The 12,659-nt window shown below is 43.5% G+C and overlaps 1 protein-coding gene across 17 annotated transcripts in view; it reads right to left on the bottom strand.

The window, feature by feature from the left end:
• The window catches only part of SIPA1L1 (signal induced proliferation associated 1 like 1), a 221,405-nt gene extending 213,967 nt beyond the window's left edge, over window positions 1-7,438 (bottom strand). For 10 of the 17 annotated variants that reach the window (XM_054826601.1, XM_054826592.1, XM_054826594.1 and 7 more), the window contains exons 1-2: window positions 7,320-7,438; window positions 6,605-6,869 (exon numbers count right to left, since the gene is read on the bottom strand). The gene's annotated coding sequence lies outside the window, so the exon portion shown is untranslated. The remainder of the gene's footprint in view (window positions 1-6,604; window positions 6,870-7,319) is intronic. The other 7 variants (XM_054826598.1, XM_054826599.1, XM_054826602.1 and 4 more) reach the window with 1 other exon arrangement.
• Between the last annotated feature and the right edge of the window lie 5,221 nt (window positions 7,439-12,659).

The following is a 12,659-nucleotide window of genomic DNA, read 5'->3' on the forward strand; positions in this document are numbered from 1 at the left end:
ATCCAGCAGAAGCAGGGAAGGCCCTCTAAGATTATTTGGTGGGGTCTAGTATTGTCTTCTATTTGACACATGCAACAATACTCCCAAAATAGTATCAAACATTTTAGTTTTAAAACATTAAAAAAAAGTCAGATTGGTAATTTAGAAAGTGAAGAGACAAGTCTTGCCCACAAAAAAAAGACGAGATCTTTAAATAGTTCAGAGATAAGAACTGTAATGAGTTTTGTGTGAGAGTAACAGTTAAGCATGCAGTTTGAGTTTCACCAGCCATTGTCTCTTTTTTTAAAGATGTAGACAAAGTCACGTTACACTTCAAAAAGGTGAAGAAAAAAAAGTCTGATTTTTGCCACAGTTGTTCAGCAAGAGCAAATGTGTGCTCTGGCCCTGCCAAAATACAAACAATCAAGATGGGTACTTTTTTGCTTACATTGGCCTCTTGCAGGAAAATAAGTAAGTACACACACACACACCCCTTTCTTGCATGCTCACAGATAAAGGAAACCAAGTTTCCTGTTGCAGGTTTGCAACCTGAGAGTCAGCACCAGGAAGCCGTGATAAACCAACACCAGTGGTAGTGCTGCTACCCAAGGAAAGACATGAAATGGGCTGGATACCAAAGTAAAACTGTTTCACATTAGTAAAAAAAAAACTAAAAAAAATCATTACAAGGATGGTCTTGATTTTTAAAAGTTGTTTCAACTGTATCTACATCAGCATTTTAAACAGCTGTGGCCTCTGAGAAGGCCCCCCCAGCTCTCAGCAGCTAGCAGCCTGCACAGCACAGAGTGGTTTAATGCAGGAGCCCAACCTCCTGCTCCGAGCAGGGCTGACTTCCACTTTTGCATCAAGCTGCTCATGGCTTTGTCATGTCAAGCTTTAAAAGTCTCCAAGGATCGAGATTCACCAGTCACTCTGGGGTGGTCTGTTAAATGCTTAACTGCCCTTGTAATGATTTATTTTAATTTTTATAGTCGTTTTGTTGTGCACAATCTGGAATTCTCCTAGAGGAAAGTAAGCTAAAAATCCCTCCCCAGAAGTTCACCAAATGTGGCCCAACCCTTAATGGTCATACCAGTCCAAACCAACAAGCCACATCTGTGTTAGAGACATCCAATTTAGGAGACTGGACTACATTCTGCCCAAAGTAAAATTACTGAAATATTGAGTGTCAATCCAGGAGACTCACCGCCCCCACCTCCCGCCAGAGATGCATTTCAACACTGCCAAATTATTTGCTAGTGTAAGACCAAGTGAGAAAGCCAAACACACAGATAGCAATACTGGAATTAGATGAAGGAAAGTAGTACTCTTTGAACCAGAAAGAAAGGAGAAAAAAGTTATAAATCAGAAAACTATAATCTCTCCTGTAAAACACCAGTCATCATGGATCTACACTAAATACTTCATATGACAGTGTGAAATACAGTTATGATTTTGAATGAGCATAAATAAAAAATAAAAACGAGGCAATAAGAAAATACAATTTCAGCCATTTCAAAAATTCCCAAGAACAATGTAAAAATGTTCTTGGGGCTATGCAACTTTTGGTCAAATCAAGAAGTCTACGTGTTCAAAAATGTTTGTTAACTCTTTAGAGAGACATGTCTGTATTACCACCACCAAGAAAACCAAAGATATCTATCAGAGCTGCTGACGTGAACAACTGGCATACAGAAAGTTCTGCTACAAAAGCAGTTGTTTTACAGATATTATCTGCCACTATTAAAAAAAAGTTCTGTATTAATCCTATTTCACATCACATCAGCATACAATAAGCTTGTCATTTGAATTCAAAGGTCAAAAAACAATTGATTTAGCTGATGGTGCTGTAAAACACATCGTGACTCGAGAAATTCAGGGAGCAGAGCCATGCTACACAAGCAGCCCTTGGCGCCTCCTGGAATCCCACCATCCACTGCACAGACAGCAAGGTAGGCTACAGTGCAAAGGAAGATGCTTGGCAATTCCCCCTACCCAGAAAAGCAAGCATGAAAATTCACAAAATAATACCAGCCCAGTATATTAAACATAACTAAGTCTCCTAAGCAGACTCAACAGGCAACTTCTCTAAGTTATGCTCAACTTCTGACCCATACTTTCTAGCAGCCTGGAATAAGAGCTTGCTTTCTGCTGATTTTGGCTAGTTGACGTTTTTAATCCACTATAACATCATCAATTAAGAAAAATAAGATATGTTTCAGGGTGAACTTGAAATGCTTTCACTAACATAAAAGTCCATGTTAATGCACAAGTTCAACATCAGCATGTTTCTCTCACAGCTGCAGTAAAAACCAGTCTCTCCAAGGTCTAAACGAGTATTTTAAGGTAAAAAGTTACCTCAAAGGTAAACAAACACCACAAAAATTGAAATAACATCACCAAAGGGGTTTTGAACACTGACAGTAAAACCATAAGGAATCATGAAGAAAAATCCATAACTATATGCTATATATTAATAGTTTATTTAAATTTTGACAACTCACAAAATAAAACTTGGTCTTCAGAAAGCACTTCACTGATCTTTAACAATATCCATCTGAAGTAAGCGTTCTTCCCTTTCTACAGAGCCCAAGACCAAAGGCAAAAGAGTATTAAAACATCAACACAAAAATAAAAAGTGCCTCTCAGGCCTAAGCATGAACCACTATTCCCAGTAACAACTCTTCCTTCTGTGCTGTTTTTAAATAACCCGCATTCAGAAAAGTTGTTCTATACAGTTGTGCATTTGTCAGGACCTTGATTTGTCTCTTCAAAACAGACATCCATCCATTGTACAGGGAATAAGAGCTACCACTATTGCACTGCAGCATCCAACATGAGATTAAGCAGTATGAAGAGACGAAGCCACAATTCATTTTGATCCTACTAATCAAACATGAGTTTCCAAGAGAGGATCCACTTACAGACTCAGACCTTTGAAACAACAGTGACAAATACTCAGTTAGTGATCACACAACTCACCAGCTATCAAGATTATGAAAAGTGTTATGTCACCACATTCAAATGAAGTGCTCTTTAAAACATGCTTCCATAAAGAAAACAAAGACTTGTAAATGCTTAGTCTCACTTAACATAAAAAACATGTGGCAGAATCTAAATCAAACAACCCACCCAGCAAACCGGTGCCATTGAATTCAAAATTAAAGAGACTGAGACAATGCCATAATTTAGCTTTACATATGCAAAGACAGACATCTAAAACCATTTTATCTGCTGATTCATGTTCAAAAACACAGTTAAATAACCAAGCAATTCCAGCGTGTCTGCAACTCCTAAAGGGTTTCCCAAAGTTCAGAGTGCAAATGTGCTAACAAAGCTAACACTGAAACTGCCAGAGACTGTGCTAGTCTTGCACTGCCAGCTGCATAAGGATTAAAAATCAGAATTAGTCAAAAGAACAAAATTATTGTCACTCAACCTCACTAAAGGCCATATTCTGTAGGTTTACAACTGTACCTTCAGTTAACCATTGCCGGTAAGGTTCCACTCCCAGAAAACATTGATTGCCTTTCATTAAATACAGAATATCTCACTTTAATCCCACTTTAAAAAATTCCAGCTTGAGAGTCCTCATTCTGATGTTAAACTGAACTCAATGAAATATAAAGCTTAGGCTATTTAAAAGTTGCTATTTAGAGGAATATACTTGAAAGCAAGTCAATCAAGTCAAACACAGAACAATGTAACTTTTTCCCCCCCTCGCTCACAGAAAGATACTTAAGAGATGATTAATATTACATGCCAGATCAATAAAAGCCTCACCTAGCAGATTTTACACTATGCATATTTACACCAATTAAAGAAATAAGTAACTGCACTTACAAGTACTGTATTTCTGTCATTTAACTTCTTGTTAATAAGTTAACAAATGGTTTTCAGAATAAATGAATAAAAAATAATGAAGTAAACAAAACAAAGATATAAAAAGATATTAACAGATAATTAAATCATGCCTTATTGACTTTTTAAATATGTAAATTAAGGAGCTGCTGAGGAATACAAGGAATCTGCCTGAAGCCAAGAAGGCCAAGGAAACAGATCAAAATTGTCTGCCAACTAGCCAACACACAGGGTCAATGAGAATAAATTTAAACCTCTGGAAATATTAGCACTAGGAAAACCAACTTGTACGACTGAAATTTTGATGAAGACAGCAGCCCTGCTTCTTTACCCCAGTTGGGTGTCCAGGATTTCTAACCAGTAGCAATAAGAACTCAATAGCTTGCAGCAACCCCCTTGCTGAAGGGATTAAACTACTGATATAGAGAAAACTATTCCTTTTTCTTCTCTACAATAGCAATGCTAGAGAACAAAACAGATAGAGGAATAGAAAAGAAATTCAGTTGAGCCTCAACCCTTTCTCTTACTAGCGTACCTCTCATTTTCCCAATGTATTTCCAAAATTCTCCTCCTTAACTTGAAGAACATGATCTTACTAAAATTCAAAATAATTAGTAGGAATACTTTATGTTCTTAAAATAAAGTTTTGTTCTCCTATCTTAGAAATAAAAAATGTGTTCATAGTAGCAGAATTAATTCTGAAATAGACATTTTAAAGATATATTTGAGACATGTACAAAACTGAGAGGACAAGAAGAGCTACATAAGAACAAAATGCTCTCTAGGCAGCAGCAGCAGAATGCTTATAAGCATGATAAAAAAAAAATCTCCTTGAAAGTGAGAGAGGAAGAAGAGGCCACATTTGGATACAGTTTTTAAAACAACAGCTATCCAAAAGTTAATCCCAACCCTTAAAATAACATTTTGGATAAACACAAGAGGGGAGGAAAAAAGCTCATCAATCCTAGAACCAATTATGCATGAGTGAAATGACAATCATACATTTTTATTCTAGAAAAAAAATCAGTTATGAATGACACGTCCCAATATTGGTTTCATCACTTATTGCAGCTCCATCCTTTCACAGTTCTGAGTCAGTGGCTACCTCTACACCTGCTAGCCTTTTTAGTCAAGCAACTCTTTGCAGCCCTACAATAGTCAGAGTTGACATCCCATTTTGCTTTTGACTTCATGATCTAAGAGGTTCTATAAACCACAACTGAAAGCAAAGTATGCCTATCCCAAGTAGCAATGTTAAAACTAAGCATTTTATTAGCATCAGTAATACCTTCTTAATACACTGTTGAGCAACTAAATGCACATCCTTTCATCAACCAGCCATAACAAAACACTCTTAAAATGGGGGGGAGGGAAGGAATCTTCTGTTCCTAGTTAACTATCAATAAAGAGGAGACATAGTATTTACATAACATTAAATCATGAAACTTTTCTTTTTAGCTTTACCTAAGTAGAACACAGCTGGCTTTATAACTAAGAAAAAAATAAATCTGAAGTTCTCGCACTGTTTCTGGATTAATAACTGGTATGGCATCTGATGGCCTAAGGCATAAAAGCCTTGACAGTGAAACACAACTTGTGTATCTCTCTCTGCAATTGCAACTCCCACAAACTTCTACATTAGTACTTTCACCTGTCTCTCCCACCACTTCAGCTGAAGGGAAAAGGAGGCTAGCCCAGCAATACCTTCCCAAATAAATAATGGCCAAACTCTCCACTAGAGAAAACACTGATACTTATTATCTAGTTAGTACTTGCAGTGACAACAGGCAAAAACTAAGGGGGAGGGACTGTTTTCCCATTTACAAAACTGGTTTATGCCTTAAAGGAAACTAATGTTTAATTCCCACAGTTAATGAGCAAAAAGAACCCTCAATCAAAAATTCTGTCATGAAAGGATTGCTTTCTAAAGAAAACGGCAACCTTGGTTCATCCTTACAGTTCTGGAACCTAATGAAATCTGACACCTTTACTCTGAAAACAAATTTGCATTCTATTATCAACTAAGGCTCCATGCTCACAGATGCACTTCATTCAGCATGCAGGAAAAGGTTCATTAAAGCAGCATCACTACAATTTTTAAAAGCGATTTTGCAGGCAAAAATTTTAAAAGCAATTTTGTAAAAGCAATATTATCCAAAAAATGCCTCTGTGTTCTTCTTTGGGTAAAAACCATGCCTCCTCCATCTAAAACATACAGATGTTGTGGCCAAGGTTATACAAGGAGATCTTCATTAAGTTGAGCAATTCCCATTTTGTATCACTGCTTTACTAGACACGAATGGATGAATTTCTCATTAAACAAACTGAAGCTGCATCACAGTTATCCAGTGCAAATAATACAGCTTTTTTTAAATACGGCACAAGAACGTTCAAGACAACACGACTTCATGCAACATAATGGGGAAAGAGCAAACAAACTCAGTAGAGGAAGGTTATCCCCTTCTACCCTTCCTTGCTCCTCCACCAACATCTCGTCCTCCCTCCCAGAAAGAGCCAGTTAAAGGCATTCCCTGTTCTTCCACTTTTCCGGGCTCCTAGTGAAAACAACCATCCGCAAACATTTTGTTCCTCCACCCCCTCTCTCATGAGCTGAGCGTTGAGAACATCCCCACCGGCACTGCCTCCAAATTACCTAATTGTTATCATTATTGTGGTCTCAGCACCGGCTCAGAACAAAACCAGCACGACTACACCCTCGCTAGCTACAAAAAGTCAAGAAAGAAGAGACTGAAGTAAAACTTACAGCGCCGAACAAGAGACAAGTTATTTACCGAGCCTTGGACGCGAGCAGCGTGCCTCTCCGGGCCCGCAGGGGAGCGCGCCCCCCGCCGCAGGGCGCCCTCGGCGGCGGCCGCCTCCGCAGGGGACGGGCAGCGCGGGGAGCCGCCGCCGCAGCAGCAGCGGAGCGGCACGGCGCGGAGCGGGCCGCCGCCACTCACCGCCGCCTCCGTCCGTCCGCCCTCCTGCCGGGGCGCCGGCCGCGCTGCTCCCGCTCGGGGCTGCCTTTCCTGAGGAGAAAAAGACACAAATCCGGAAAATAGCACCCGGCTCGGCTCGCTCGGGGAGGGACCCGCGCCCGACCCGCCCCCGGCCCGAGGCTGCCGGCAGGGCGGGAGACCACCCCGGGCAGCGGCTCGGCGGGCTCCCGCCGACCCCGGGGGCACACGGGGCGGACGCCCCTCGCCCGGCGGAGGAGCGGGGCTCCGGGTGCTGCGGGGGGCTCTGCCGGCCACTTTCACACGGGGCCCCCAGCCCTCGCCCCCGCCAACTCCGAGGCGGCGGCCCCGGCTGCCGGGCAGGGGTCCGCACAGCCCCAGGGCTGGGGACCGCTCCCCCCGCGCACACCCACACACTCCCTCAGTCAGCGGCACGGTGGCTCCCGGTTCCGCGGCAGGAAGGAGGGGGACGGAACGCAGCCCACCACCCGCCCCGGCTCGGTGCTCCCACTCGCAACTCACCCAAGAAAGTTGCCGCGGCGACTGCCGGCGACTCGGCTCGGCTCAGCTCCGCTGGGCTGGGCTCTGCGCTCCCCTCCCGCGCCCGGGATGAGCTCACCCCGCCGCCCGCTCCGCCCGCCGCCGCCGCAGCTCTCGCGAGAGGGGCTGCCCCGCCGCCCGCCCGCGCTCCGCCGGCGAGGGGCGGGGGCGAGCGGCCCCGCGCGCGTTGCTATAGCAACGGCCAAGCGCCGGGCCTAGAGAGCGGTCGCGGCCTGCGCCCAGCTCGTTCCTTTCCAACTGCCCCCCACGCCGGGCACGGCCCTCCCTTCCCTCCCCGCCTCACCCGCGGGGCCGCGGCGAGCTTCGAGGCGGGAGCCTGGGGGTTGAGCTGGGCGGGCAGCTGCGCCGTGGTCAGCGTCTGCCCCGGGGGGCGCCGGAGCTGCGCTCAGGGAACCTCCCGTTGGGTGAAGGTGGCCCGGGGCCGGCAGCAGGGTACAGGGCCAAGGTCACTCCTAACAGCGACCTGTACGCGTAGGGTTGGTAACTAGAGTCCTTGGGGCATGCCCAATACCCTTTAGTGTTGCACCTCTCAGAACTTTTTTGCGTTAAAATTCTCCTTTATATTTTCTTCTTTTCTTTTTTTTTTTTTTTCATTTCAATCAGTACATCACATTCCAGCCTCCCAGAGACCTGTAAGGAGAAGGTCACTGTAGTTGCTGACACGCAGGCAAAACCTAGTACTATAGAAATAGTATACATCGAGCTCTTTTACTGCAAAATTAAATTGAATTCTCTCTGTAGATACCCACCACAGATAACAAATTAACAACATGGGTGGGCACATAAAAAAATGAGCGTACATCCACGTCACCCCTTGTCCTGCAGGAACATCGCTCTGTTTCCAAATGGCCAAAATTTTGAACAAAATCAGCTGTGAGTAACCCATTCTGGATACTCTCCTGGTTGTCGTTATCATCCTTGGCTTGACAGAACATTACCAATCTCAGTTAAACCAAGGTAACCGAAGCTTTCCCTGAGCTGTCTCTGAAATTAGGACACTCCAGAAAACATCTTAGACTCAGGCTGGCGACGTTCCAGCATGGTGATAGCTAGAGCAACTGAGCTGTGGCGAGCAGCTGCTCTGTGGCCGAGATGTTAGCTTCACCCCCCGTACACTTTCCAGGAATGCCTGGACAGCAAAAACTGACAGGACTTACATACAGATCCAAATGGCTTGCCATCTTCTGAAGATGTTCCTAATGGATCTTTAGTACTGGTGTTTAAATAACACAGTGATCAGTACCGTAAAAATACCTGGGTGGATTTCCAGCGAGCAACCACTCAGCTTCAGTTCCCCAGCTTGAGGTCATCCTGCAGGTGTTATGGGGTCACAAAAACGCTCCCTATCTCATCTCGCTGAGTAGAAGGAATGTTCTGGATGTTCCCAGTGCTTCTCTGGCATGAAAAAAATGAGAATTTGCAATCTAGAAAAACAAATAGGAACATTTTAGGTATTTAAATAGATTTATCTTTTTATCACCCATCTGAAAAGCTCAGGGTATTTTATGTAAATGAGGTTTTTTATTGGCAGTTCTAGCCCACAAAGGGAAGTCCAAAGAGGCTTGCAGTCCTCCGGTACAGAGACACAACAGTGCTGGCTGTGACTGCAGCATCGGGAAGCATGGTGTGCGATTACTGAATTTGTCTTCATCAGAAGAATTCAGTTAGCGAGGCCATGGCTTGCAAGCTCTTTAATGAGGTTAATGAGGCTAGTGCATTCCCAAACCGTTTCTATGATCTTCCTTCACACACTGCTGATGTGTCAGATCATAAGATGAGGGAGATATTCAGAAGGGTCACGTAGGGAGGGAGAGGCTCTGACATGAAGTGCTGGCCCAGCATACGCGCTATCTGAGATGAGGCTGCGGTCGAGGTCCACACCCTTGGCTGCAGCCCAGCACCGGAGCTGGCTCCTGCTCCCAGCTCCCTGCGGTCCTTCCCCGCATCCCAGGTCTAAGAGGTCGATGTCTGGTAGTGCAGGGGTCCTGGCGTGGGGGCTGCCAGCGGGAGGCACGGACAAGCCGCTGTTTCCACCACGTTCTCCCTGTGCACGGCATCTAGAGCTGCAGTTAGGGGAGCAGCAGCAGTTGGAAGTGATGCCTGTTCTCACAGGTCTCAGGATATTCCGAACTCATTTATTTCCTTTATGTGGAAGTGCAAACATTTTTGCAATTAATTATTACTTAATTATAAAATAAGAGGGGGGGGGGGGAGAGGAGGAGACTTTAGAGTTTAACTCTTGCCTATATAAGAAAGTCATCAGAATCACTTATCTGGAATAAGACGGATAAGGGGTTTTATTCCAAAATAATTACCTTGCCTCAATAATGCACAATTAATTCCAGAAAAGGACTCTGTTCCCTTTGATGGAGTGCTCACACACATTGGCCTTTACTTGACTAGCTGTTACAGAACTAAGGATGCATAGTCAGCGTTCCAGTCGGTTTCCCTGTGTAGACAAGCCCCAAAAAAACCCCAAGAATTTCTGAATGCCAACTTTTCTTCTGCCACTGATTTACTGTCTTACTGTAGGCAAGTCACTTCATTCCTGTTTTAATATTCTCCTTTAAACAGAAAGGGAAAATGATACAGTTATTTACCTCAGGGGAGCAAGGTGAGAGTAAATTAATTAACATTTATGTGGCTCTCTGAAGGTTTGGCTTTATGAAAGGGTAAGTTGTAGGACTGTTTCTGATTAGGGCTGGCCAGAGCTCCTGGAAGCACAGGGAAAATTTGACTAAGAATCTGAACCACCCTGAAACAGAGTGCATAATTTATTCATTGATGAACAATGAACATGTGAAGGTTTGTGCACAGCACACCCTTCCAAGAAGCATTAGAATACAATGCACCAAAAAGAAGTAATTCACATAGATATGGTTAGCTAGAGCCCAAGATCAGTGAGTTTCAGGATATGGAAAAGGTCCATGTTCTCATTCATGGTCCCAGGAACTCAGTCAGTATATGTGGGAAAGGTTTTAGGGTCTTAGAGTATTTTCTAGCATTATTAGCTTGGGGGTTTTAGAGGATTGCCTTTAATACGGATCATTTCAGTGATCCAGTTTATAGCACATGAACCAGTTATACTGCCATAAAGCAAAGGCCAGTTTTGCTTTGGGGCACTGGGGACAGAAATAAGAGGCAACTTCTTTAGTCGGCTCTGGCAGGACAGGCAGTGTCTTGTGAACTATAACTTTTGTGTTCTTGTTTTCACTCACCAACAGGCCTTTTCTGCTATTAAGTAGATATAAACACTCTGACTTCACCAGTTATAACTCTGTGCAACTCGTACAGTCATCTTTGAACTCTCTAAGGGACTTCACAGGCACTCTAAAGCAACCCTCTGCAGCTTACAAGAATTCACCCTGAAGTAAATCTGTTCCATTTAATTGGCATGGGTAATTACTAATTGGGCATAAAGTATTTTAAGTCATTAAAACTCAAGATGAGAAATACACATTAGTTAGAAATGGGAAAAAATTATTTTTTAATAAATGCAAAAAAATGTTTCTGACTGGTATATTTAACTTAGCAGAAATATTGAAGAATTTCTCTCAAAAAGGATTTGAAAAGAAAGGAAGGATGCAGGAGCATTTGCAACAAAGCAGCAGCATGGAAGAAAGCGTGCGGGTGAGCCTGGAGGCTGGTGCAAAGGGATTGTCAAGTAGGAAGTACAAGATGAAATGATCAGTGTCAAGGCTGACAGGCCAGAATTGTGACCTCTCAGCTGTAGCTGGGCTCACAGATGCACCCATCCACGCTGCAGTTTCCTCTTGCCAAGCCTGTCTGTCCTGCTCTGCAGTCAGTAGGCTCTTTCTCATAATTTGCAAGGATCTGCATTATTCTTTTGCATTTCAGTGGACTGCCAAACCACCAGAATAGAAAAGAGAGGCCCAGAAACTGTACTAATGGCAGCCACTTAGTACCTAGATGGCTATATGATCCTCAGAAAAGAAACTGCAAAACACACTCTCAGAACACGTCTCAAGCCTGCACACATAGAGGCACCCATACACATAGACATTAACTTTATGAATCAAGGCTTTTCAAGAGTAAAGGCACAGTTAATAACCTTGACTAATGTAAAAAATAACCCCCACATTTTATTTGGATGCACATCAGAATACTTAAGAATATTATTTTGGTGTTACCTTTTGTTCTTAATTCAGTACCAGGAACAAGGACATATCTGGTTAGGCCCACTAATCCCACATAGTATGTCGAGTAGTCGTAGTACTACAGGCTTAGGAGAAACTGCAAGAAAACAGGAGGAAAATTAGGAGTTTTCATTATCTGAGAAGAAGGTAATGCAAAAGTCACGTTTGTGGAGAGAAAAAAAAATTGTTTCAAATTTCCCAGTGATGTGATACAATGTCAGTCATCAAATCATACTATTCAAGTATTTAAAAACAACATAAGTAGAATTCCAAAGTGCTTTTGTAGACTGTATTTAACACAAAACTCCCCTCCCATGCATTAAAAGATTAGGGATGAAAAGTCAAACACTCAAAAGTAATAAATGCCAAATGGCATCTGCTTATACCTTTATTTCAGATTTCTTGGGCATGCACATTCTGTAATGTAAATTGCAATTACATGATTATACAACTTTCTCCACAGCTTCTCTGAAGCCTGAGGAACTCGAGCACAGCTCTGCACCTTCCTTTCTGCACGCCGTTGCCCACTAGCTCTGAAGACAGGCAGATGCATTGCCATCTAGGTTGATCTGGAGGTGTTTATCAGAACAGAATGTTTCATGAACAGCAACAAATGCATTTTTACCCCTTTCCTGTAAGGTGATATTATTATCCCCATTTTACAGATCAAAGAGCTAGCACCTGGTTTTCTAATGCATTTAGCAATGAATAGCTCTTCTTTTCAAGGAAGCACATCTCCCCAGGAATTCACCTGTAATTGTGAATGCTTCTGCGAATCGATCCCCAGGCGCCCTGGAGCAAGGCTGTGGCTGAAGTGACAGTTCCGGACAGCATACACAGGCACTGCTAATGGAAGAAGTAGATCTGCCTGCTCCACACCCTGCTCCTTCTCCCTCCTGGCTGCCTGTTCCTCCTGCCCCCGTGCCGCCCCAACCTTTGTGCTGCACAGATGTTCGTGTGACTCTACGGCCAACTGACTCAGAGGACTGCTCCAGCTAGAAACTAACCCAGCAGGAAAAATACCACAAGCTTTCAGCCGGATGAGCTTCCTGATCCAGTTTACAGTGTGGCCTCATAAACGCTTGTCTGGGTACAAGAGAGGACACGATAGAGGAACAGAAACAGACGGCAGGCGGGCAGGTAG

The sequence above is a fragment of the Grus americana genome, chromosome 5 (assembly GCF_028858705.1).
Source record: "Grus americana isolate bGruAme1 chromosome 5, bGruAme1.mat, whole genome shotgun sequence".
In the NCBI taxonomy this organism is placed as follows: domain Eukaryota; kingdom Metazoa; phylum Chordata; class Aves; order Gruiformes; family Gruidae; genus Grus; species Grus americana.